The sequence below is a fragment of the Vespula pensylvanica genome, chromosome 19 (genome assembly GCF_014466175.1).
Source record: "Vespula pensylvanica isolate Volc-1 chromosome 19, ASM1446617v1, whole genome shotgun sequence".
NCBI classification, from domain to species: Eukaryota; Metazoa; Arthropoda; class Insecta; order Hymenoptera; family Vespidae; genus Vespula; species Vespula pensylvanica.
In genome coordinates this window covers 1,406,703-1,434,196 of record NC_057703.1, presented here as the reverse complement: position 1 = coordinate 1,434,196, position 27,494 = coordinate 1,406,703, and the positions used below count along the sequence as shown (strand labels likewise).

Here is a 27,494-nt window from a genome sequence, read left to right as displayed (position 1 = left end):
TGTACATTAACTGACAATATATATACATGCATAGATAAAACACATACGTAACATACGTAGCTACTACTATAGTTATCTAACTTGAATCTAGGTATAGGTATATTCCATCGATAATTTTCAAAATTTTATAGTATTAGGAAAGAAATCCTTGATCGAATCCTTCGTAAAACAATATTCGTGCAAATAACGATACTAATTTTTGTTTCGGCAAAAGTCCAAAAAATAAATAAATAAATAAATAAATAAATAAAAGAAAAGAAAAACGAAAAGAAGAAGAAAATGATGAAGAAAAAGGAAAAGAAAAGAAAAATACTGAGGAAAAATGAACGGTAATTAAATTTGATGTTTTGACAGGCTCAAGCTATAAACGTACGATTATAATTATTCTCAAGTTCGCATTATATTTCTCTCGATGTACGTGACGATGAGAGATAAAAAGAGAAAAAGATATATATATATATATATATATATACACACACATATATATATGTATATTACACACACACACACACACACACACACACACATATATATAAAGAGATAGAGAGAATTCGCTAAGTCATCGCGATTATCGGCTACCGCACATCCACTGAATTCCCTCGTAATTGCTCCGATTTAAGAAAATCAAATCGAAAGAGAGAGGATTTTTCCACGTTTCTTCGTGTACGACGTTTTGCTCGACGAGTGATTTACGTCGAGAGGTACCTTCCTCCTCCTCCTCCTACTTCTCCTCCTCTTCATCCTCCTCCACTTCTTCCTCTTCCTCCTTCTTCTCCTCATCTTCATCCTTCATCCTTCATTCTCCTTCTACTTTGGTCTTTATCTTTATTTCTCTCTCTTTCTTTTTCTCTCTTTTTCTCTCTTTGTCTCTCTCTCTCTTTCTCTCTCTCTCTCTTTCTCTCTCTCTCTCTTTCTCTCTCTCTCTGTCTCTCACGCTTGCCTATGTGTCGACAGCTCGAGTACTTCTTTTTATGATACACACCGGTTCGAGAGAGAGAACACAGTACTCTCCTTACTTTTTGTCTCTCCACAAAACTACGTTTCTACGCTCGACGGAACTCGTTCCGTAATAAATTCATAATCTAAACGAGATATATATATATATTTATTTATTTATTTATATATATATATATAAATCTGTCTGTTTCTTTTTGTGTTTCCTGTCTGAACTCTTTTCAATCGAATTCGTACGTTTGAGAGTGTAGTAACCTTCTTTCTTACGTTTCTAGGTCCGAACGCGTCACGTAGCACGTTCTTCTACGTTTCTTCGACGAAAGATCTTGAATGTTCTTTAAGAGTTAGCAGCCGGTCACACCGGAATTCGTATCGTGTGAGACAATGTAAGTAAGTAAGTAAGTAAGTAAGTACCTACCTATCTAGCTACCTACCTAGCTAGGTAGCTACCTACCTACCTACCTACCTACCGCATTGTCCATCTTCTTTTTCTAACTCTTGGAATCAATCTCTGATCTAATACGCGAATACCTACTGTACTATTATATACAACGACAAACTTATACCAACTCAACCATATATATATGTGTATGTAAGTATGTATATATACTTGAGTCTTTCTTACGTTCATTATATAACTGTTGAAACATGATTTGATGCGTCGATATCTGATTAATTTATAGATGCGTGTTGTGCATCGATACCTGCAATTCTGATAGTGAGCGTGAGAAAGAGAGAGAGAGAGAGAGAAAAAGAGAGAAAGAAAAGTTGATCTTTAATGACGAATTTCTTCAGACTATCTTAATGTTTCTTTTTCTCTCTTTTTCCGTCTATTTTTTTATATTTTTTATTTTATGTTTTCAATCGATAGGGAGTTTCCGTATCCTTAAGCTAAGTTTATATAGTCAATATCCCAGTTGAATACATTGTATTTGCAATCGATCCAATGTATGTATGTATAACCGGTTAGAAGGATATTCAGGTATAATCTTAAACGTACCTAACGAGGTGCTGGCTTAGTTCAGACAGTATCAATACATTTCCTTCATTCACTTGTAAAGATTTTCCGATCTCTGAGTAAACTTAACTATAAGGAAAAAAATAAAAAATAAAAAATAAAAAAGAAGAAATAAATATAAAGAAAGAAAAGATCAAAAACACAAAAAAGAAAAACAACACGGAAAAAAATAAGTAGATACGTCTAACATCAAAGAGACGTATGAATAACATCTACAATGTTTTAAACTCATCTATTTTAAGATAATCAATATAACACATATATATATATATATATATATATATATATATATATACACATATATATATATACAATGTTAACGTTACGTAGGTTAATGTTGCCAATTAGTAAATATCTGAAATATTTATGTAGAATAAAGAGGGGGAACCATAAATTTTATTCGATATGTCAATTACCATTGAATAAGACGATTACGTTACGGAACATTAATGGACGAGTGTACTTCACCATTTATGTACGTTCTTGTTAATTCAAATCTATTCATTTTTTATGGTAATCTAACTCAATGTTAGTTAGCTAAGTTATATCGTACTATCGTTTACTTTCTTGAATTGTACTCGATGAGAGCGAGTTCAATGATTTTATTTAAATCGATTTAAACCGAGCCAATTCTTTTTGCTCGGCTCGATCTATAGATCCTAAGATCTTTGCAAGGACACTTACCCAGGATTCACTGATACATTCGTATATATATATATATATATATATATATATATATATATATATAATACACACACATACACACACATATACACGTATACATATTACATAGACATTCGTCGTAACAACCGGTACCGATGGATCGCTCGAATACCATGGTAGCATCGTAAAGCTGCATTTTTCGCGTTGTTGGAAAGACTTTGCGCGCGGCCGCCCTTTTAAACGTGTCTTCGAAGAAAAAGATAGATAGAGAATAACGAAGGACAATGGAATAAGACAAGCATGACTATATATATACATATATATATATATGTATATATGTATATATATATATATATATACCTATGTGAAAATGACGGAGAGATAATGAAAGACTATCAATCGATGTCTACGTTAGTGTCAACTTTCTCATTAACCCTTAAATATTATCATAGATATGATCTCGCAAAAACACAAACACATATATATTCCGTCTAAGATTATTTAATGATATTTGTTATCGAGTCAAGCAATAACTTTTCTCTTTCTTATTTTTACATTTAATAATAATCAAACATATCATTGCATTTTTTACTGGGGGTCGCGAATGAGTTAAATTTAACTCTGATAACGTTAACGTTGATTTATAATACCAGGATAATTTTTATTAGTTGAATTCCAAATTGTCATTTAAGATATTACAATTGTAACTTAATTATTTCAGTCACATGTATGCATACAGAAAAATGAATAAATAAACTAATAAATTTGTAATAAATAAATACTTCCCGTTTTTAATCTATACATATAGATATTCATAAAAATAAAAAGAATAGTCGAATAGATCGAATATCGCAACAATTGCACTATGAGGTTCGAGAAATAAATATCAATGACACAAACTATATAAAAAAAAAAGGAAAAAGAATAAATAAATTATGAATATTAAAACAGAATTAATCATTTTGTGTGATTTATACTTTTCGTTGTTTATTAACTTGATAAATTTATTATTCATTTTGCAACCCGTACACACACGCACATTCTCTCTCTCTTTCTCTCTCTCTCTTTCTCTTTCTCTCTCTTTGTCTCCGTTTTTCTCTTATCCTATTGTTAAATATGTATAGATATTTAGAAAAAGAAAAAAGAAAAAAAGAGAAAAAAAAGAAGAAGAATCGCTACGGTCGAGGGATTCTCTGACGCGTCGCATCCGCATGCGAGTTCTTACGCAACACGCGAATAGGAACGATAAAGTCGCATCGCGTCGCTTCGTCATTCTCTTAAGGTCCTAACTTCTCCTCGCGTGTCTCGAACGCAAAAGGCACGGATCATAAGATACAAAACCGTCTCTACGTCCTGCCTTACTTGTCGTTGTTACGTCGAAAAGGAAAAATAGAAAAGAGGAAAAACGAAAAGAGGAAAAAAAGAGAGAGAGAAAAAAGGATAATGATAAAATGAAAATTTGTTTCTTTTTTTTTTTGTTCTCCTTTTCTTTTTCTCGTCTTCTTTTATTTTTTCTCCTTACAAACGAATAAAAGAAGAAATAAGATAAAAAATAAAAAAATAAAAAAAAAAATGTTGCGAATCGAGTTGCCTGCTCGGATTTATACGAGGCGCGAATCTCGCGGCACGAAATCGACGACGAGAGGGAACCTGTGGTGCCTTGTAATGGGCTGATGCCTGCTGCGTTCTCAAGTGAGAGAGACAGAGAGAGAAAAAGATAGAAAGAGAGAGAGAGAGAGAGAGAGAGAGAGAGAGAGAGAAAGAGATATAGAGAGATAGAGAAAAAGAGAAAGAGAGAGAGAGAGAGAACAGGTGCATGACGTCAGGTGGGCAGTACTTCAGGGCCGCGCGTGTTAAACAGAGAAACTTCAACTTTTCCCCTGAAACAGATCTCTCGTCTAATACTAAATCTATCTTTCCAACATCCTGTTTCTTTTCTCTTTTTCTTTATTTTAATAAAAACGCTACTTAATTCGTTATCAATTCGCAAAAGAAACTGTTAAAAGGTTAATATTCGGACATTCGAGTGACCGATAATTTGCGTATTAATTCTGAATTAAAATTATCACGAATTTATCTGGATCTAATCTGAATTAATGTATATACGTATATGCAATGTACATATACATATATATATATGCTTGGTATAATTAATGATCGAGGAAAAAACTTTTGTTATATAACACTTCGAAACGTTCAATATATTTTAAAATAATATTTCATATCATTATTAATTTTTATAAATATTATATATAAACCGACAATTGTCAATAATATTTTATCAAAAGTATCTTAATTTAAGTATGTCGATATAATTGCAATCGAGACAATATCTTCCAATAAGAAGATAATGAAGGGTTTGAGATAATCAAACAAAAGAAAAAAAAAAGAAGAGAAGGAGGAAACATTTAGCTAATATATCAAATAAGATCATAATTATCGATTAAATTATATATATATATATATATATATATATATATATCAAAACCATCAAAATTATGATATATCTCGACGATAATCGTAAATGAGGAAGAAAGGAAGAATGAAAAACAAAAAAAAAAAAAAGAAAAGAAACGAAAAAAAAATAACTTGCAACATATTAACATTTCGAAAAGGAAGACCTATCTGTAATGCAAAATGGATAAGGGTCGAAACGAATGAAAATAACGACAACATGAGAGACGACGAGGAACCAAGCTCATAAATTATCTAGCAGAAGTATACTCGGCGTATTATATTACGTAATGACTTGTTTACGATCGCACGTAAACACCAATCAATGGAGCAGGCTTACGAATGGTGCGCGAGTGCATATACATATGTACGCACACGTATACACACTGAGAGAAACTCACAGAAAACACACAACACAGAAACACGCGTATGTACATACGTTTTCTTAACTCTTCCGACAGATCGCTAAGATTTCTTGTATTTACCCTTATGCGTTTTCCGTATGCGGCAGCGTGACCATGGATTAGTGCAAAATCGAGTTAGGATCTCGCGTAAGATCGATCGAAGAATGCACGTGTGATATACACTCCGCGATACCTTTATTAATTATTTATATCGAACGAGTCTTCCTCTTCTCTCTTTTTCTCTCTCTTTGTATGTGTGTGTCTCTTCCTATCTCTCTCTCTCTCTCTCTCTATCTGTCTATTTATCTATCTTTTTCTTTCCTTCTCATTCAGTCTTTCTCTTTAAGGAAGAAACGAAGTGGCACGCGATCGGTAGCCGATCCTCGATCGGCTTTACTATCTTTTTTCTATGGATTCGAGAATCTCCTCGCTTTCTCTCTTTCTATCTAACTCTGGTCGTATCTGTCGATTGAATCAAGAACGAATGACCGACCACCGATCGTCTTAGAAGGACATACTTATACATTCCAACTTGGTCAGAGATTGTATTATCATCAATACTAAATTAAACATTCGTTTCCGAGATCAAGTATTATTTTAATAGACGATATAGTAATGGATAGATGGATAGATAATGTCGAGTCACCTACGACGAAAAACATATCTTTTGATTTAACCCAATGGTTTATTGCTTATTTCTCTTTGTCTTTATCTTTCTCTCTTTCTTTCTTTCTATAAAGTTCAGTACTAGTTTCAACGTAAAAATGTAATTAAAGGCGAGTTCATGGAGTCCATAATGAAAGTGGATGGTGACCAGCGACGGCTCTCGTCCGCTACGAGTGAATGACGCCCGAAGGCCACTAAGGTGCTGCAATTCTTCTATGTATTAGTGCGCTTCTAAGTGTTCACAAACGCATAGGAAAGTCCTATGTATCTACTTCCATCGTCTACCTATCTACCTATCTATCTATCTATCTATCTATCTATCTCCATCTCTATCTTTATCTCTCACTCTCTTTTCTTCTCGCGGAAAGACCAACGTTGGTTCGCCATGGAGGCCAAGGAAAAAGTACTACGACGCAATACTTCGATCCTATCGATCATGATCGTGTTAGAAACACTATTCTAGGTATCACAATTTTGTTAGAAACCTAAATAATCGATAATCGACTATATTGTTCGTGGTAATATTACTTTGAGTAGTAGGATATTACTGATCTTGTGATATCGTAAGATTTAACGAAATCCGATATTTGGATCTTATCGATCGTGATCCTGCGTTAGAAACACTATTCGATGTATCGCAATTCTGTTAGGAACTCAAATAATCGATGTTCTTAAATTTTATAGTAATATTATTGTAATACGAAAAAGTATTTTTTGATGTCGTAAGATTTAACAATAATCCAATACTCGGATCCTATCGATCATGATCGTGCGTTAGAAATACTATTCCTGGTGTCATAACTTTGTTAGAAACTTAAATGATCGACATTCTTAAATATCAAAATAATGTTACGGAGATATTAAAAAACATTTTGTGGTGGTATCGTAAGACGTAAGAAAATTCAATAGTTTAATCCCATAGACCATGATCGTTTCTTAGAAACGTTATTCCAATTATTTCAATTCTTGTTAGAAACTAAAACCATTCATATTCTCGAATATATCAAAGTAATATTACTTTAACTGCTTGAAAGAATCTTGCGGTATCTCGTAAGATTTAACAAAATCCTCTTTGCTCGTGTTCGAGCTGTGTTCCAGTCCGTTGAAGATCCGCGACAGTCTGTGCCGCTTGCTTTCCAAGCGTAATTGGGTCAAATGAACGAGCGAACCACCGCACCACGTTTCTCTGTGATCGATTCCCATTATATACCTGCTTCGTTCTTCTCCAATTTTTTTTCTCCTTTTTTCTTATTTTGTTTCTTCTTTTCTTTTTTCTCTTTCTCTCTTTCCTTCTTTCTTTTACCTTCCACGTCACAAACTGTATCTACCGAGCAGTCTTGTGTAAGACGGAATCGAAGAAGAGAGAGAAAGAGAAAAGGAAGAGAAGGAAAAGAAAAAAATATGCAACGACCAAAAAAAAAAAGAAGAAAAGAAGAAGAAAGAGAAGAAAAGAAACGGAAAGAGAGAGAGAGAGAGAGAGAAGGAGAAAGAAGAGAGGAGAAAAAAAAGAAATATGCACTCCTTATTTCCGTTCTTAACCAAATGGAGATGGATTCGGTTAGTTTCTCTCTTATTTCTTCCTTGTGAGAATGTCTACTTCTCTTCACGCCCTTCCCATACATGAAGGAACTCAAGAACTTAATAACTCGATGAAGGGGAAACGATGCACGTAGGTACGAGAAACGAGCGCTGAGGTTCGAGTGCCCGTTGAAACGAGCTGGGTTCTGGAAACGAACGAACGTTAGGTAGAACGACTTTCTGAGGGACGAACGAATGAACGAACGAACGAACGATCGAAAGAGAGTGAAAGAGGAAGAGAGATAGAAAGAGAGAGAGAGAAAGGGGAGAGAGAGAGAGAGAGAGAGAGAGAGAGACAGGGCACGCGAACTTGCGGACCGAGACAGCAATTAATGCATGCTAATGGGATGTCGTAATGGGATTGCCTTCTCTTTTCTCATTCCTGGATACACCATGGAGAAGGAAAATTTATGTTGGTAACACGAAATGACAATTTTCTCGGATAAAAATTGAACAAAAGAGAAAAGAGAAAGAACAACACAAAAATTTGATCCCCCTTTCTCCGAGAGACTACTCATCTCTTCGGTTGAAAGTTATCCGCGTTCGTACGATTTCTTTTTTTTTCTTTTATTATTATTATTATTATTATTATTATTATTATTATTATTATTTTCTTTCTCTTTTTTTTTATCTTTGCTTTTCCTTTCTCTTTTCTTCTTTTTTTTTAACGCAAAATCATATCGACGGATCTTACATATTATCATTGTGGATTGATGAAAAGGAAGGATTCACCTCGTTTTCGGAGGTCAGAAAGAGAAGAGAGTGTTGAGCAGTACTAATTGACCTCGAGGGCCGGACTGACCCGGCGTGCGTCCGGGCTGACAGCCTGGACCAGCCGACGATTAAACTTCCCGTTAATATCTTTTGCTCTCTCTCTCTCTCTCTCTTTCTCTCTCTTTCTCTCTTTTACTCTTTCAGTTTGTTTCCTTTTTTCTTTTTTACATTTGTTCTCTCTCTCTTTCTCTCTCTCTCTCTCTCTCTCTCTCTCTCTCTCTCTCTCTCTCTCTCTCTCTCTCTCTCTCTCTCTTATATCAATTACCCCTTCCCATTTTTACGTTAAACATAATCTTAATATCAAGAACACAATGAATATATTATATTCACATTAATATTTCTACAATCAAATAAATCAAAATCTAAAGTACAATGTACAACGTTGAAAAATGTTATTTCTATATCCAATGACGAACCTATCCTTCGGAGCCAACCCCCCATCCCTCCAACATTCGCCCCATTCGAAAGAAAAAGGAAAAAAAAGAAAAAGAAGAAAATATCAGCATATATTTCTAAACAGATAGAGATCATATTTAACCGATTAATAATAATGCGCCGATATCGCTACGTATATATTCATTTATATTAACCACGGAATGACTGATGTGTGGGCTAACCGGTTATTGCACAACTTGGCTTGGCTATGGATGAGAAAAAATCGGAAGAGAAAAACTCCTTGAGAGAGTGAACATATATATATGTTCATGTGCGTGTGTGTGTATATATATATGTATATATACATATACATATATATATGTGTATATATATACATGTGTATTCGCGCACAGTGACTTCTATCAAAAAAAAATTCTCTCATGTCTACAGTAACGCAGATATTTCAATGATCGATTGAAATCACGTTAGTTCTTCCCGCGTTATGATCAAATATTCATACAACTGACACATTAATCGGAAATATAAGATCGATATAAATCAAGTATCGACAATTGTTTCTTTGTGTCGTTCCCGTCCAATCAAATTCTTCCTTATAAAAGACAAAAAAGAAAAAAAAGGAAAAAGAAGAAATAATAAAAAGTAAGAATAGCAAAGGAAGAAATAATAAAAAGTAAGAATAGAAAAAGAAGGAAAGGAAGAATGTACAAGGAGAAACTCGGAGCAACACTTTGCGAGGCCAAGCGAATACAAAAGAAGTTTAAATTAGCATAATACGAAATTCCGAAAAAATGGCCAAGAAAAATGCATCGCGTAATCTTATTCCTTACCGGAGATGCCTGCTCGAAGTAAGTGCATGATAGTTCGCAGGATTCTAAATGCTCGGTCTGAAGAAGAGAGATGGAAATAAAGAAATGAAGAAATAAAGAAATGAAGAAAAAGAGAAAAAGAGAGATAGAGATAGAGAAAAAGAGAGAAAGAGAGAGAGAGAGAGAGAGAGAAAAGAAAGGATCGTCCCTTCCGGCCCCATTAGGTTGCGTCGCGCGTGGAATCCTCGACGATGTTGCTCGCTTGTTTTCGGACGCGACTTCACGCTTCAGGTACAACACTGCTACTCTTCTGACTATCTCGACTTAACAGGAAGAAGGTCCGACCCTCTTACGATTACGAGATCCGCCGTTGCCCCTTTTATATATATATATATATATATATATATATATATATATGCATGTGTATATATATATATATATATCTCTAGCTATGTATAAAAAAAGAATATATATATATATATATATATATATATATATATATAGAGAGAGAGAGAGAGAGAGGGAAAGAAAGTTGGCCGATTTGACGATGAAAAATTTTCGTAGCTCGCTTCCGGATCGACTTGTCTGTCGGTTGGCTGTCCTGACGAACGAAGAGCCCCTGTCATTATTTCCCATAGCCGCCGTATGTTTCTACGGTTCCGCTAGGCTAACTCTTAAGAGGCTATGTGTATATATGGATGAACGAGTGAGAAAGAGAGAAAAAGATAGAGAGAAAGAGAGGGAGAAAAGGAGAGAGGAGACGAAGAAGAAGGGTGAAAGAGGAAAATAAGGTGCTGCGAGGGAAAGGAAGGATTCCTTCGAAGGCCCCGAGTACAACCTGTCGTGTCCGCCTTGACAAAACGCTGAAATTGCCGTTGGGGGTTAACGGCGACGTCGGCGAGTGCTGAAGAAGGTGGAGAATGAGGAGGATGATGATCAGGAGGAGGAAGGAGTAACGGACTCTTTTTTTCTTTCTTTCTCTTTTTTCTTTCTCTTTATTTCTTTTTTTCCCCTCTTCTGTTCTTTTTTTTTCACCTTTCGAATCTTTTCGAACTTATTCGTATATCGGCCCTATCGAATTCGAGTCATCAAACACAATGATAACATAAAGAATTGTTTTTAGTTTATGATAAATGAATCTTAAATATATTCATACTTTTTTCTCTTATTCATTCTTTTATTCATTCAAATTTTGTGGTATCACGTTTCATCGAAAATTGTTTTTCTCGTTAATCGTTCGAAACTGGACATGTTTCAGTCGCGAACAATGATAAGAATGAGTAATGGACTATCGCTTTCGTATTAATCATAATGAATTCGATTTATGAACGAAATTATAACCTTGATAATATATGTATCATACAATGGCTGTTAACTGATTTAATATATGATCAATGAATAACAAATTTACGATGAATTAATTAATTTAATTAATTCTACTTGTCTTATTCATTCAGATTTCATGCAATCACGTTCGATCGAAAATTTTTTCTCTGTCTTTAACAACGTAATATCAGTATCGATTGAAACTCGACAAATTCGTGTTGCGAACAATGATAAGAATGAATAATTGGTCGTTTCTTTCGTATTAATCATATCGCATTCGATTCGTGAAAGAAAAAAAAAAAAAAGAAAAAAAATCGTAATGATCGAGAAACGTATTCATCAATAGTTATTATCTTATCAAATATGATAAATGTAAATTTCAATTTACGCATAGTATATATTATTAAAAATTCATATTTCATTTCGACTTTCATGGTTCTCTTCGATCTCTTAACCGCGATAAAAAAGAGAAAGAAAGAAAAGAAAAGAAAAGCCAAGAGAAAATAATTATTCGTCAAATTATCGACAGGTTTTTTATTTCTATTAAAAATTTCTTAAGCTTATACCGAACGATCTAAAATTTTACCTGATTAACAGGTTAACTAACAGCTTCATCGATTGAAAAATTAGCGTTAGAACAACTTGAGCAATGCCAGGTCACAGAAAGGCACTGTCTCTAAACTCACGGTAAAAGTCTATCGACCTACTGGGAAAGCTCTGCATGAGGGACGTCATGTTCGATAATGCCAAAGAATCTGGGACCTCGTTTCACGGCACGGTATCTGTCGACGTTACCCTTTCAAAGGGTTTGTAATGAAAGAAAAAGTTGTAATCGTTAGCCGCGTTCCTATCGATCTTCTTTCTTTCTTCATTCCCCTTGCTTCACCTAACCATCCCCCTCTACCCCTCTTCCCTCCTCTTGTCTCCAACTATCCACCCCCCTGTTCGCCCACTCCCGTTGCAATGTCGTCGTTGTCGTTCGTCGTTATCGTCATACACTGGAAAGTTTGTCATTTAAATTGCTGCATAACTTGGCACCGTGAACTATAGTCGCACCGCCACTGCATGGCCTCAAGAGTAAAAGCTTAATCGAGCACACAACCATGCTTGGAAAAAAGAGAGAGAGAGAGAGAGAGAGAGAAACTTTAGGACGGGCGATGACGACGACGACGACGATATCGCGACTTTTATGTCCCCTTACCACAATTACGCATTCTATGATCCCAAACTATTTTTCATCATTTTTTTCCTCGTTTTTCTTTTTCTTTTTTTTAGATTTTAAACTCTACGATGTTTATATCGAATAACATCGAGTCTCTTGTATGCACTTTGTCCATATTCGTGAAAACTATTGAAAGATAAAAATGGAATCTCTGAAAAATCATAAAGATCTTTTAATATCTACGACTTGGAAAATTCCAAGTTTTGATCATAGACAAACATATAATTAGAAATATTTTCTCTTCTTTTCGTCATACGAATTCGAATTACGACACAATGATTTCTCTTATAAATTTAACTTACCGGAAATATTATCTCCGTTCTTTACTCGAGATAATCTTAAAGTAATATACTTTTCGGATTTGTACAAACGAAATCGAGAATAATTTCCAACTATTACGATTCCAATAAGATTTACAAACGATAAAATCAGTGAAAGTAAATCTAAGAGATGAAAGAGCAAATGCACGGAGTCTACTTTGAAACGATGATTTAATAAAAGAAACTTCAACAGCCAGAGAAAGAGAGAGAAAGAGAGAGAGAGAGATAAAGAAAGAGATAGAGATAGAGATAGAGAGAAACGTATTCGATGCATCGATGACTTTCAATGTGCGTTAACGTAACGATCGGGAACGATCGACTTGAGAGAACATTCCAAGCTTTATGGAATCACACCAAATTAAACGTTCACACGGCGTAAGTTTTTGCACGCGATCATTACCAGGGCCCGTGTCGTAACGACGAAATTTAACGATCCGTGAAACCGATGCCCGCGTTGTACCTTGCTACTGCGTTGTTCCATAGAATACTTTTTTCATCGTTTCATTTCGTCATGCAGCAAAAAATCTTGCTTAAAAGAAAAAGAAAATGAAGGAAAGAAAGGAAAGAAAGGAAAGAAATAAAGAAATTAGTAAAAAAGGAAAAGAAAATCGAATACCTAGATAATCTATTACTAACAATAGATACAAATAAAATATATAAGAAATATAGAATATATAGAGAAGGATAGAGATAGATAGATAAAGAGAGATAGAGAGCGTCAATCGTTAATTGTCGTTAATTGTCGTCACGGAACTTGCAATATTTGGACCAACGTCCCACTTAACAACTAAATTAGGGCTATTCGTTGTTAGGATCTTAACGTACACTCGTTCTAAAAGGTAACACGATAGGCCGCGTTTTACAAAGGGAATCGATCGACAAAAGGGCATCCGATATATAGTCCCTATAGGATCTCTTGAAAGATGAATGGACCGTGGTTGAGTTTGTGGTGTACATTACGCGCGATTCTAAGGGGTGTAAGACCCTTCAACCTTAAGCTTAAGCCTGTTCGATGCTTAAACGTTTTAATACCTGAAGGAACAAAAAATATATATATATATAAATAAATAAATATAAATGAAATGTAAAAATTACGATATTTCTTTTACATTAACAATCTAAAAAAGAAAAAAGAAATAAAATGGCAGATAAAAAAAAGAATAATAATTATAAAAATGTTTATATTTATCCTCGTGTGAGGTAGACTTTAAGTATCGCAGAGCCTGAGGATTCGTTTTCGGTGGAAGAAGAAGGAGAAGGAGAAGGAAAGGAAGGAGAAGGAGAAGGAGAAGAAGAAGAAGAAGAAGAAGAAGAAGAAGAAGAAGAAGAGAGTAGAAAACGTAAAGGGCTTCTCTCTTTCTCTTTGAAGCAAAGACGAGACGGTGGGCGGGGCGCCTCTCGGGCTCCAAGGCGATCCACTCCGACCTCCACCGTCTTCTTTCTTCTCTTACTTCTTTCTTACTTAGAGAGGAGATAGTAGAGAGATGCACATAATCGACGGCGTTACAACAACCATCATGAAACGGCGAATCAGAATTAGAGAGATATTATACTGAGGTGTTCGTTTGTGTATGCGTTGCATGCGTATATATGTAGATGCATTTTAACGTCTACGAATATATCTATGTAGTTGTTTTAGAGTAGTCGAATAGTATAGATATATAATAGTAGTTGGCAGCTGCCGTTGAATAGATACGATCTAACAATCCAACTAAGATCGTTCACTTTGAAATAGTTCGTACTCGAATTGAATTCTGTTTCTTTCTTTTTCTTTTTCTTGTATTCTTACACGACGAACTTGGTATAATTTGTTCATTCATAGTACCAAACAGAATGATTAGGTGATTATACGTTTTTACATAAAGATTATACAACGTTAAATCATGACTGAGATATATATATATATATAAAATACTTTAACAACTATTGAATTTTTATTCCTGATATTCTTATATACTTATTCTTATTTCTATCGATGAAGTATCGTCATTATGAAAGAATAAATACGTCGTACGATTTGATATGAAGGGCTCCATGAAGTAAGAAGAGAAAGAGGTGGAGGAGGTGGTGAAGGAGGTGAAAGAGGAGGTGGAGAATAAGGAGGTGAAGGAGGTGAAAGAAGAAGAAGAAGAAGAAGACATCGTCGATCGATCGGCAATGCCGATTGAGACGTTCCCCTGGGTACCCACGTTGTCCATTCCTTTTTACTCTTCCACAGCTTTGTGTGTAGAAACGGATTGACGTACGATGTGTCAGCGGTGACAACTGGCGCATGCGCAGCCTGAATACAAAATGAACCTGCCGACGTTCGGTTAGCCGACGCGTCGGTTCGGTTGCGCTTGTACCTTTTTCTTACGAGTTACCAAACCAAAACCTTTTATCTAATTCCATTAGAAATATATCTTATTGAATATGATGAAAATTTTATTTCACTCGTTCGAGATTTCTCTTATCGAATTATATCGCGTCGAGTTCTGTTTTAATCGCTTTGGATTAACGTCGTTTAGAATTAGTATAGTAATGGATACAATTCTGATACAAACTTCGTATATTTCGACAGTTAGAAAGTTCTGTCCCATCATTCATGGATCAGGTCGATTTATCCTTAACGGTTGAAAGATAGATCATAGAGATGGTCATCACGTTTATGCTATAAAAAGGAAAAAGAAAGATCGATAAACCATGCATTTGTTCTTATCTATGAATTTAGCCAGTATTCGTACACCCTATTCTTATTAGTGCTTCAAAAAAAAAAAAAACAGTTGAGTATTCATATATTTTATATGCGCCTCTCAACAAGCACAATTATACATTTTCTCTAAGCCTACGAAAAGAACAAAAAAAGAACCAGAAAAAAAGATCAACTGTCTTGACTAAGCCAGGCAGAATAACGATAGAAACCTAGATCTAAAATTGAATTTCACCCGCGGATATATACCATTGTATTCTCCATTACTAAAGCAACCCAAGAACATGGAATAGTTATTCTTGTTCCTACCTCCAGCTCACTCTACTTAAAATGAACTTAATCGCAACGTTACAATCCCTCAAAGGCCAATTACATAAAGATCGCACCTTATCATTAATCCACCTATCATATATTATAGCATCCATCAAACATCCGATTAAATTCAATGATCAATTGGACTTTGATAATTTCTCAAAGATCAAATCAAACGATCGAAACAAAAGAAGAAAATTTCAGTCGGTGTCCTTATGAAAATGATCGGAATCATTCGATCGGTTCGTGGCAATCGAATCGCTGCGGCCAAACGAATGCGAAAGTCCTCGCGATCCTTCGTCCTGGCGGCGCGTGTTCTTGTTGGATCTTTGGTTCTCCGGAGAACGCGAAAAATGTGGAAAGAGGTGGGTATAGGGCGAAGAACGGGGGATGGGGGGAGGGAAAGGGAAGAGAACGTCCCGTTTCTCTCGATCGTGCCGCCTTCTACCTGGGGACTTGTGCGACTCTCGTCTCTTCTTGGTTCTTCTTCTCTCGCGAAGAAGAACGTCCAAGCTTGGCTTTCTTTTCTCTTTCGCGGATCTCGTCTCCCCCTTTTATTGCACTCTGTTGAGACTCTCTCTCTCTCTCTCTCTTTCTCTCTGTTCTTTCTTTTACCTTGCCGCCATTCCTTCCGGGAGGTCGAGGTCGACGAGAAGCCTCGAAGGATTCGCACGAAAGATTATCGAGAAGTTCGCTTAACTAACTCAACGGATATGACACGCGAGCATTTTCATTTTTTTTCTGTTTAAAAAAGAGAGAGAAAGAGGAGAGAGAGAGAGAGAGAGAGAGAGAGAGAGAGAGAAAGAGAGAGAGAGGGAACAAGAAATCATCTCAATTTTTCATCTCCTTCTTTTTCTCTTCTTTTCTCTTATTTGTTTCCTTTTTATTTCATTCAAAGACACACCTTTTGGGTAAATTGAATGGATATAAAAAAAGGGAGCAGGTAGTATATGAATAAGTATACTGCATGTATCAACGAGGTCGTGCCTCGCCTCACGGAAATTCTCAACAATCAAAACTAAAGCAGGTTTGCGTAATATCGCTCACAATGATAATTGTTCAAATCGAATCAATCTCAAGTTAATCTAGTTTGTTCGAAGCGACTAAAAGATAGAATCGATGGTAACTGACTATGCGAAAGGAAGTAAGGAAAGAAAAAAGGATGAAAGGAAGGAAGGAAGGAAGGAAGGAAGCAAGGAAGGAACAAGGAAGAAAGGAAGGAAGGAAGCTCATGTATCAGTGTTGGAAAAAGAACGACGAAGGAAGGGTGACGAGAAAGAGAAAAAGAGAGAAAGAGAGACAGAGAAACAGAGAGAGAAGGTTCGAAGGGAGCCGACATGAAACAAACGAATACCGAAAGGGCTGACCAAGGGGCCCTCGTCGCGAAGCGTGAGACAGAGGAAGAAGGAAAAAGAGAGAGAGAGAGAGACGGTAAGAAACCGAGAAAGCAAAAGAGCATTGGGATGGGTATACTTCAAACGATCCGCGCATGCGTCCTCCTTCCATCCGAAGTTCGTGCTTTTCAAGATCGAATGGAGACGAACGAGCTTGGGGACCCCAAGGCAACGGCCCAGAACCAGATTCCTATAATTGTTCATTTTTGCAAATTCCGTAGTTTTTGTATCGAATTGACGATATCAAAGTTCGGTAACCTTAGAACAGTATTAAAAATCTTTCCTGAAATGTATCTTTTTATTTTCATTAAACAAAACTCAGATATATTCTTATTCTTATTCTTATTCTTATTTTTATTCTTTTCTAGTTTTTTACATTTTTGTTCTTTCTCTCTCTCTCTTTCTTTTTCTTTTCATTCTCTTCTCCAAGACTTTACGCGTTTCCAAGAAGTCGTAAAGCAGAAACGATAGCCAGCCCTTTCTTGATGTTCGCGTGCGAAACGCGAAAGAGTCTCGAACTAGGTCGTCTCGTTACGCGGCTGCTAACGCAAGGCAAGGATCTTCTCTGACTACCAGCTTGCTACCTCTTTTCGCAGAAATTCCGCTCGGTATAAGGCAGAGACTTCGATACTGAACCAACCAACCAACCAATTGCGTATATATATATATATATATATATATATATATATATATATATATGTATGTATGTATATACATAAACATATATGAAGAAACTGGTGGGAAGAGAAAATTATAGTTTTCGAGTCACGAGATCGATTTATTCTTTCTTTCTCTTTTACTTTCTTCAAACATTTCTGATAGCTTCTGACTGATCGGGAATGTTGTATAAACAAAAATAAATAAAGAAAAGAAAAAACCAAATTAAAAAGAAGAATCTTCAAAATTTTCAGTTCTATCACTAGCAATTACATTTTCAATAGATATCTTTCTCGCGTTCAATATATTTTTACATCGCATCTTCAAGTTAGAGAACACTTTCTCTCTGTCTCCCTCCCTCTCTCTCTCTCTCTCTCTCTCTTTCTCTTTATCGAGTCGAAAAGTCGGATTTATTAGATCGAGATAGGATTCGTGGGCGTGACTCTACTCGGCTTTACGCCGTTAGTAACGTTAGACGAGTCTCCTCCGAAACTCGAGGAAGAAGAAGAAGGAGAAGGAGGAGGAGAAGAGGAACAAGAAGAAGAAGAAGAAGGAGGAGGAGGAGGAGAAGGAGAAGGTGGTGGACGTGCACGATAGAATGCCCGAGCGTGCGCCCAAGTCCTTTTGATGATTCGCGCAGACGCGTACTTACCTACTACTTCCTTTCGCGAGTTGCGCGTTGTTCTTCTACGAAACTAAAAGGGAGTTGAATATACCTACGCAGACACACACACACACATATATATATACATATACATATATATATATATATATATATATATTATATTAGAGTCAATCGTCGAATGACATGATTAACGAGATGAAGAATATCAACAGAAGGGTTATGAGTACCAATAAAACTTAATCGAAGAGAGTTCAAGGACGAAAAGAGACGAAAGCTAAACCCACGAAATTTTTCGATTCTTTAGATCTACAAAAGGCATTATTGTTATCATTCCTCGTTCTAACTCCTAAAGTCTTTCCTTTTAAACTGCTGGCATATCGCTGGTTATTTACAGCTTCTTGGCATGGAGGCATACTCTCTCTCTCTCTCTCTCTCTCTCTCTCTCTCGCTCTTTCTCTCTCTCTTATATATAGTGGCAGCGCAAGAAGGAAGTAAGGATGATTTATATCCGCTGCTACCAGTCCTGCTCCCAAGCCGCGATAATACCAATCATTATCATCGCTTAATAACAGGCATTACTGCCAACATTGAAATAATGTGTGTGTACCCGAAGAACCCAGGCTTGGGCAAGGCTGGCTGACCCATTCCTACCACCAGCAGGTACTCCTCCTCTATACTACTCGAACAACCTCTACCAGACCATCACCACCTACTCTCTTCTTCTTCTTCTTCTTCTTCTTCTTGTCTTCTCTTCTCTTCTCTTCTCTTTCTATATGTACTTGGAATCTTACTGTCTTCCATCTCTTCTTTTCATTCTTTCTAGCAGGACCAACTTCTCTCTTACTCTCTTTCTCTCTCTCTCTCTCTCTTTCTCTCTCTTTCTTATTCTTTCTATCTATCTCTCTTCCCCTTTTTGAATCGAACTCCCTTTTGGCATAAACTTGGTCAGGTGCAAGCAAACGCCAAACTGAACGTATTGCGCCGGCGGTGATCTTTCTGAAAGATCTCTCTTCGGAGGCGGGCTATGGTAGAAGGATTCGTACTCTTCCCGACGGAGGGATTCCTTCCACGAGGAAGGAAGAGGCTGGCCAAAGCGTGCACGCTCGCTCGCTCGCTCGCTCCTGCCAACCCAAACCCCTCGAGCCTGTTTTGCGCGAATTCTTCTTCTCCTTCTTCTTCTTCTTCTCCTTCTTCTTCTTCTTCTTCTTCTCCTCCTCCTTCTCCTCCTCCTCCTCCTCCTCCACCTCCTTCTCCTCCTCCTCCTCTTTCTTCCTCTTCGTCTTCTTCTTCTTCTTCTTCTTCTTCTTCTTCTTCTTCTTCTTAAAGCCGTGGTTCTCTTCTCGAGGAACCTTTTTCTTTCTCCTCTCTTAAATATAAACTTTTTACGAATCCTCTTTTCTTTTTCTTCTTCTTCTTCTTTTTCTTTGTTTTTCTTTATTTTTTTTTTTTTTATTTTTCTTGCCAATTCATAGACGATAATTTCGGAGAATTCGATATCGGCAAATAAATTCCCATCACGATATGCAAAGTCCCATGAAGGATATACATCCTTAACGCGCATATTTAATTACCCAGACGTATATATGTACATGTATGACTTCGTGTGAAAATAATTATTAGCCTCCCTTGATCAAACCGCAAGGGGAGCAAGAGATCTAACGTCGATCGTTGGTATATATCTACCTACCTACCTACCTACCTACCTATCTACCTACCTACCTATCTATCTACTTATATATATATATATATATATATACACATATATATACATACATATATACATTAAATCTTGCGTCGCTACGTGTCTAACTCTTTCATAGAATAAAAAGAGAGAGAACGGCAAAGTCTCGGCATTTCCGGCAGTTTCGTCTACTTCTCTTTTCCTTTCTCCGCTGCTGGGAAAATCGTGAGCCCGATCGTGACTGCCTTTCTTTACTGCTCGTTTATGTATATATACATATATATATATATATATATATATATATATATATATTCTCCGTGCACGAGAAACTTTGGAATTGTCATGGATCGACGCTTTTCTAATCTCATGTTTACAATATATATTCTAACTTGAAAAAGATACGTGTGATATACTACGAATAAAAAACGAAAAGTACTAAAGAAAGAAAGAGTAAAAAAAAAGGAAAGAAAAAAAAAGACGAAGCACGCTTAGACGAATTTAATTTCATTACATAATTCCACGATCAATTATTTATTCGAGATAATTAAAACGATCTGTTATCTCGTCTATTAACTAGATCAAGTAAAAAGACGTTAACAAGTTGTCCAAGTTTGCAAGTCGTGCAGGCTTTAAGTAGGACGACCGACCGTAGAAAATCTCACTAACTCGTTCAGTTATTAGACGAAAAAAAAAAAAAGGTAGAAGAAGAAAAATTCTTACTTGGATGATTCTCAAAGGATTTATCATTATTATTTCTCGATGGATCCGGCCGAGGAAAAGGCGAGGCAAGAGATCGCGTTACCGACATACACTTTCCAGGATAAGCGGGACTACTATCCCCAACGGTATTATTAATTATTCCGGAGAAACCATAGGTGAGATACGTACGACACAATTACGTCAAACGTGAATGACACGTGTGAACCGTCCGGCGTTGGACGTTTACTATTAAAAAAAAGAAAAAAAAAGAAAAGAGAAAAAAAAAGAAGAGAAAGAAAAAAAAAACTCACTCGAATTAAGTTTCTTCAATTATCTGACAAGATACGAAAATTATGTTTTGGTAATTACATGAAATTTCTATGTGAACTTTTCTTCTTTTACATATACTTTCAAATTCTAATACGTACATTTAAATTTTTATGAGGAAATATTTCCAGCGATTTCATTCTAAATATCTCAAGTAATTTTTTCCTAATCATGAAATTTTCATTCATCGAATTAATTCATTCTTCATAAATTTAGATATTCATGCGTAAACATCTAAAATAATTCTTAAGATGTCACGAATAATTGGATTCATCGAATCGTTTCATAATTCGCTAATAAATAAATTTAGATTTTCGTGCGAAAAGATTCGAAACTAATTTCAATTATTATATCGAATAATTTCCTATCGTTAAACGTCCTCTAATTCATTCAACGAAATAAAAAAAAATTCATGCTTAAGATCGGATATAAAAAGCTTTAAAAAAAAAAAAAAAAAGGAAAAAGAGGAAAAACAATCTCTCTGAAAAATAATTTCATAATCTAGCTAATCTCTTATCCGTCGATACATCCACACCTGTAACTATAAGTCTCATATATTCTATTCCTGCTTACTATACTATTATTTTATTTCTCGTCACGGGTAACATAAAAGTCGATTAACGATCGACAAAGCCTTTGCTCGCGTGTTAGACAGGGAAAGGAACGCATCCCTACAAAATCGAATAAAATATTAACACTTTTAAACTTCGTCTCGAAATAAAACCATGAATACGTAGCTTCATCCAAATAAAATTACAACGTGATGTATTTCCCTAGTTAAAAATAAGAAACTCTAAAAACACGATTGATTATTATCGATGACGAATAGAAAGAGAGAAGGAGGGAGAGAAAGAAAAAGAGAAAGAAAATTCAACAAAAAGAAAATTCAACAAAAAAAAAAAAAAATTAAATTAAGAAACGAAACGGAAACATCAATCTCAACGTAAAAAAAAAAAAGTTTCGTGTATCCAAAGCCAAGAGAGAAAGTATTAGACATTAAGAATCCATAAAAAAAACTGAAATTCCACGTAAATGCAATCAAGAATAAGAAGAAGTATAAAAGAAAAAGAAAAAGAAGAAGAAGAAGAAGAAGAAGAAGAGATCATGCGTTTGCACGATCGTTTGCGTGCGTGCACGCAGATCGCTTGGTAATAATAACAGCATAGAGAAAGAGAGAAAGAGAGAAAGGGGGAGAGAGAGAGAGAGAGACAGAGAGACAGAGAGAAAGAGAGAGCATCGATAATGATAAGTCGGTGAGTCTAGATCGTGGCTTGGATCGCTGCTAGATCGCTGCCAGATCGCGTGCTACGCCGCTAAACTTTCCCATTTGTTGCCGTTGGACGACGGTCGGCAGATACAAAGCTGATAGGGACACGTCGCTTCGGACTTCTATTAGTTTTACGGCGTACACGTCGATAATACTGACACAGTAGCAGTAACAACGATAGATACACTAATATCTATATAGGTATGTGTTTCTGTGTGCATGTGTACGTGTGTGTGGTTGTGTATATTCGTGTATCTATATATGAAGAAAAGGTGACGGAAAAAGCTCACGGAGCTCACGTCTCGCTTTTTCTATCACGAAACGTAGCTAGTAGAAGGTACGTAGATGAGATAAGGGTTAGATAAAGCTTGTTCGATGCCCGTTAGTCGAGCACAAGCGCGCGCACACACACTTACAGCAAGGAAAACAGCCGAAGTGAAGAAGTAAAAAAAGAAAAGAAAAAAAAAGAACGAAAGTTAACGCGAAACGAGAACTCTAATCGTGAGATAGATTAAAAGTTCGACGTGTCTCTTGTAAAAGATATCCGTCACATTTCTAATATACATGGAAAAAGGAAAAAAAAAATAGATAGATAAAAAGGAAAATGCCTTTAGACGGATTCCAAAGCGACGTACGAAAGTATTTTCTCAAGAAAATTTCCATATAATCGAGACATTTCCATAGAGTCGAGATATTGGAACAACGAAATTGAATATTACGAGGATTTATAGTTTGATATTTTTTAATCGAATGTATTCATGAAAATGGAACGGAATGAATTAGTGAAGTTCTAAAATCGAAGTAAAACTCTACGATCAAAATAAACGTTTACTACACCAAGATCGAGTTTACATCGCGAGTAATCTAGTTCGATAACGGGAATCTACATACTCCATATCTGTAATCACCATATACATACACATGTGTGTATATATACTCATATATATATATATATATATATATATATATATATATACTGAATAAGAGTAGCAATAAATGGACACGGATAAATGAACGGAAGAAGAGAGAAAGGAGAAAAGAAGAGAGAAAGAGAGAGAGAGAGAGAGAGAGAAATACTATGACTTATCTCCTGATCGACAACTGGCGACGATCGAGCGTTATTTCGCAAGCTCGATTAATCGAGAAAGAAAGAAAAAAAAAAAGAAAAGAAAAATGAAAAAAGAAAAAAATAAAAGGTAAGAAGAAATAAAGAAAAGCTTCGGCGAACTTTTGTCGAGGAAACGAAATCAAGATGGAAAGACAAAGATAAAAAGAGAAGGAAAGAGAGAAAGAAAGAGAGAGAAAGAGAGAGAGAGAGAGAGAGAGAGAGAGGGGCAAGTTAGATAAAGCAGATTCGAGCGGAACGTGATCCATGAGCTCGAACCCGCTTCTCGCGCTAGATCGATTTTATCGATCACTGACTCTCTCACCTTTTAGCTAACCCTCTCTTTCCCTCTCACATTACTAATACGTAGCAGTAATCCACTTCAACTACGCACGTAGATATTATTTATACTTTTTTTCCCTTCCTTTTTTTCATACACCTTCCTTTTCTCCTTTACTCTCTCAACCTTTTTCTTCTTATTTTATCGCTCTCTCTCTCTCTCTCTCTCTCTCTCTCTCTCTGTCTGTCTATTTCTCTCTCTCTTTCTAGTAATACTACATATTTCAACGCGCCAACAAAGTATGGAAACACGTAGTAGTACATACTACCGTCGGCACATGTAAGTCATGCACGGTTAATGATTATACGCGCTTGTAGAGATACCTCCTAACATTTTGTTCGTTCATCGATGACGGCTTATCTCTTTGTTCTCCTTTTTTTCCCTCTATTTCTCTTTCTCTCTTTCTCATTCTCTATCTCTCTATCTCTATCCCTCCCACGTTTTTTTACCATTCCTACAAACGTTGCGACTCTTATGAGAATAGCGACGATTCCCTACGGTAATAGTAAACAAACTTTTATGTCCTCTAATTATTCGAATAATATATATATGTATGTATGTATATGTTTTATTCGAATCGATATTCCGTTCAGATTAGAATCGTCTAGGCGTTGACAAAGATAAATTTTTCAAATACGTAAAGGAATACACATAAGTAACTACATATCTACATTGGAATGAACGAATTCGAAATAAATTTTCAATGGGAACTAAGAGCGAAAAATAAAGTCACCTTCTTCCCCCGATATGCCATGTTTCTTTAGATATACCCAATGTATACACATTGATACGTATACACATATGCGATTGCTAAACGCTGAGGAGAGTTTATGCTCATAACGGAGAAAGTAGATACATATAAAAAGAGAGAACGAGAAAAAGAGAGACAGAGAAAGAAAGAAACAGAAAGAGAGAGAAAGAGAAAAAAGATAGCTAGATAGATAAATATCAAGATAGAAAGAGAAAAGAAGAGGAATATCGATCGATCGTATGTGGTGGCTTCATACATTACACTTTAAATGACGCAAACTTTCTATCCCTTGTATAAAAAATTCGATCGATGATGTCGAAAGAGGGATGGGATGGGTTAGGACGAAGGATGAGGGGGGATCGAGGCAGGAGGAGTTGCAAGGAGGTAGAGGGAGATAGTAAGGGGGGGTTAGTAAGGAGAAGTTTATCGTTGAATCGTGGAAAATCGAATTTCGAATTCGCTTCACGTGCACTTCCCTCCTGCGACTTTCGAATCTCGTTTCGACGCGTTGGCATTCTCGGGGGCCAATGAGGAGAGATCGGCTATGTTAGTCGACTAAGAGGAAGAAAAAAGGAAGCACCACGCCCAAGGTACGTGGCAGGAACGCAGAGATGACTGTGTGTTAACCCTCTCTCTTTCTTTCTCTCTCTCTCTCTCTCTCTCTCTCTCTCTCTCTCTCTCTCTCTCTATATATATATATATATATATATATATATATATATATATATCTTTCTATGTAAGTGTACGTTCACGTACTTACTTTGCGCGTACTAACTCTTTCTTTCTTTCTCTTTCTCTCTTTCTTTCTTTCTTTCTTTCTTTCTTTCTTTCTTTCTTTCTTCCTTTCTTACTTTCTTTTCTCCTCTGTTCTCCTCTGTTCTGTTCTGTTCTGTTCTGTTCTGTTCTGTTCTGTTCTGTTCTGCCGACACGAAGCACGCTACCACGTTCTCAAATTGAAGCCTCCGGAGGAAAAAGAGATGCGTGACCTCAGCTCGATCCGCTCTTTCTTATCGTTTTCTTTCTCTCTCTTTCTTGATCGGTCTTCTTCTTCGTCTTCGTCTTCGTCTTCGTCTTCGTCTTCGTCTTCGTCTTCGTCTTCTTATTTTCTTTTTTTACTCCTTTTTTTTCTTCATTTTTTTTTTTATTTCTTTTTGTTCGGTTATTCGTCTTGGTTGAAGGTAGAACGGCGGAAGGTAGTACGGAAAGAAAGGGAAAGAGAGAGATGGAAGGTGGAGAAGGATGATGATGGAAGGGTCCGAAGAGGCGCCATGTTGTTGCTTTGCGATGACAAGAAAGCCGACGGTAGCGAGAGCCAACAGAGCGCTTCCTTACGTCCTACGTCTTGATTGGGTGATTACGAATTATTCATGGTGCTCCTACCGAGACTCATAGACCATAGCTAGATGAGAATAATATTGAAGTCGAGTTCTATGATTTCGCGTGAGACTGGTTCTACATATATATATATATATACTGCGGATTTTGCTTTTGTCTGATCTCGGTTTATAATTTAAATGATAAAAAATATTTTTATTTTTACTTTACGATCGGCTGACGATATTGTATAGAAATTTTAAAAAATGAATCATCAATTTCTTCTTAATTCGTACTTTGGGACAAACGTGCGATTTTATTTATTAAAAAAAAAAAAAAGAAAAAGAAAAGAACAAAACAAAAAAGAAAAGAAAAAATAAGCACGATAAAAAATATAGAAATATATTCTTAACAAATATTATTCGATATTAAAACAAATTTTTATGAATAAACTATCGAACATCATTATAGATAAAAACGAAATTGACCATATTCCGTGGATCTACCTCTGTGTACGATGAAAATTAAATTACTTTAAACAAAAAAAAAAAAAAAAGAAAAAAAGATGAAAAAAAAGGAAAACGAAAGAAAGAAAGTAAGAAAGAAAGATAGAAAACGAATTGTCAACTTTCCAAGCAATGATACGAATAAAAGGGGAAGATTCTTTATCGCTCGGATGTTTTGCAAACAAGCGAAGCGCGCGATCGCTCATCAGCTCGATTCTCTCCATGCGGGGGGGACAAGCTCCCGCGGTGCTCGAGCTAATGAAATTATCCGGTTCGAGACCCCCTGCAACGACATCAACGAGCTACGACAGCCAGTTATCCCGTGATTACGGTATACGCAGTTACATACCTATTACATACATAGCTACATTACACGTGTATACATATAAAGAGAAGACGAGTTAGGAGAAATACTCCTTACTCCCTACTCCCTACTCCCCACTTATTCGTCCTTCGTCCTCCCCCTCCCTCCACCCTTTTACCTCCCACCTAACTCCTGTCCCTTCCCCACCCCTTCCAACATATTCGCAAAAGAAGGAAAAGACGGAGGAAAAAAAATACAGAAGAAAAAAAAAGGGAGGAAAGCAAAGGAAAAACAAAAACAAAAGGAAAAAAGGGAAAAGAAAAATGATCAAGAGTTTAACTTCTTCGTAGACCATATTCGTCTTCTTGGCACGTGTACTAGCAATTATAAGGATGATCTAACGAGGACATCTTCCTGGTGATATCCTAAGAAATCGTTTCTCCTTTCCTCGAGAATTCTTTCTCGGTATATATCGTTAAGATCGAAATCATTAAACTGGTTAGGATGTTGGAAGGGTGTTAGTGTAGAAAAAGATAGATATATAGAGAGGAAGAGAGAGAAAGAGAGATATCTAATTGGTTCACGTGCCTCGATATTACCTACGTTCTTTCTAATAAATCGTTCATCGGAAACCATGAAGGATAATTAGGGAAAGATCTTTTCTCTCTCTCTCTCTCTCTCTCTCTCTTTCTCCCTCTCGAAGGAGAGAGACAGAAGAGACAGGAAGCTGAGATATATCTATAACGTGGAAAAATACGAAAGAGAGAATTTATGGATCCTGGTTGTTATTAGAACAACGATGACCAACAACGTCTACCCTCAACTCGATTCACTGGACACTTCGGCAACCCTATCCACGATGTCCAGGGCGTGGCAGATCTGTGATTTACTAAAGTCATTTGTGCCGATAATGCTGACAGATGCCGTCCGTCGGGTATCCTG

At 36.2% G+C, this 27,494-nt stretch overlaps 1 protein-coding gene across 5 annotated transcripts in view; it reads right to left on the bottom strand.

Annotated features, from left to right (window-relative positions):
- LOC122635659 (homeotic protein distal-less) overlaps positions 1-27,494 on the bottom strand; it is a 72,921-nt gene that overhangs the window by 36,081 nt on the left and 9,346 nt on the right. The window lies entirely within an intron of this gene.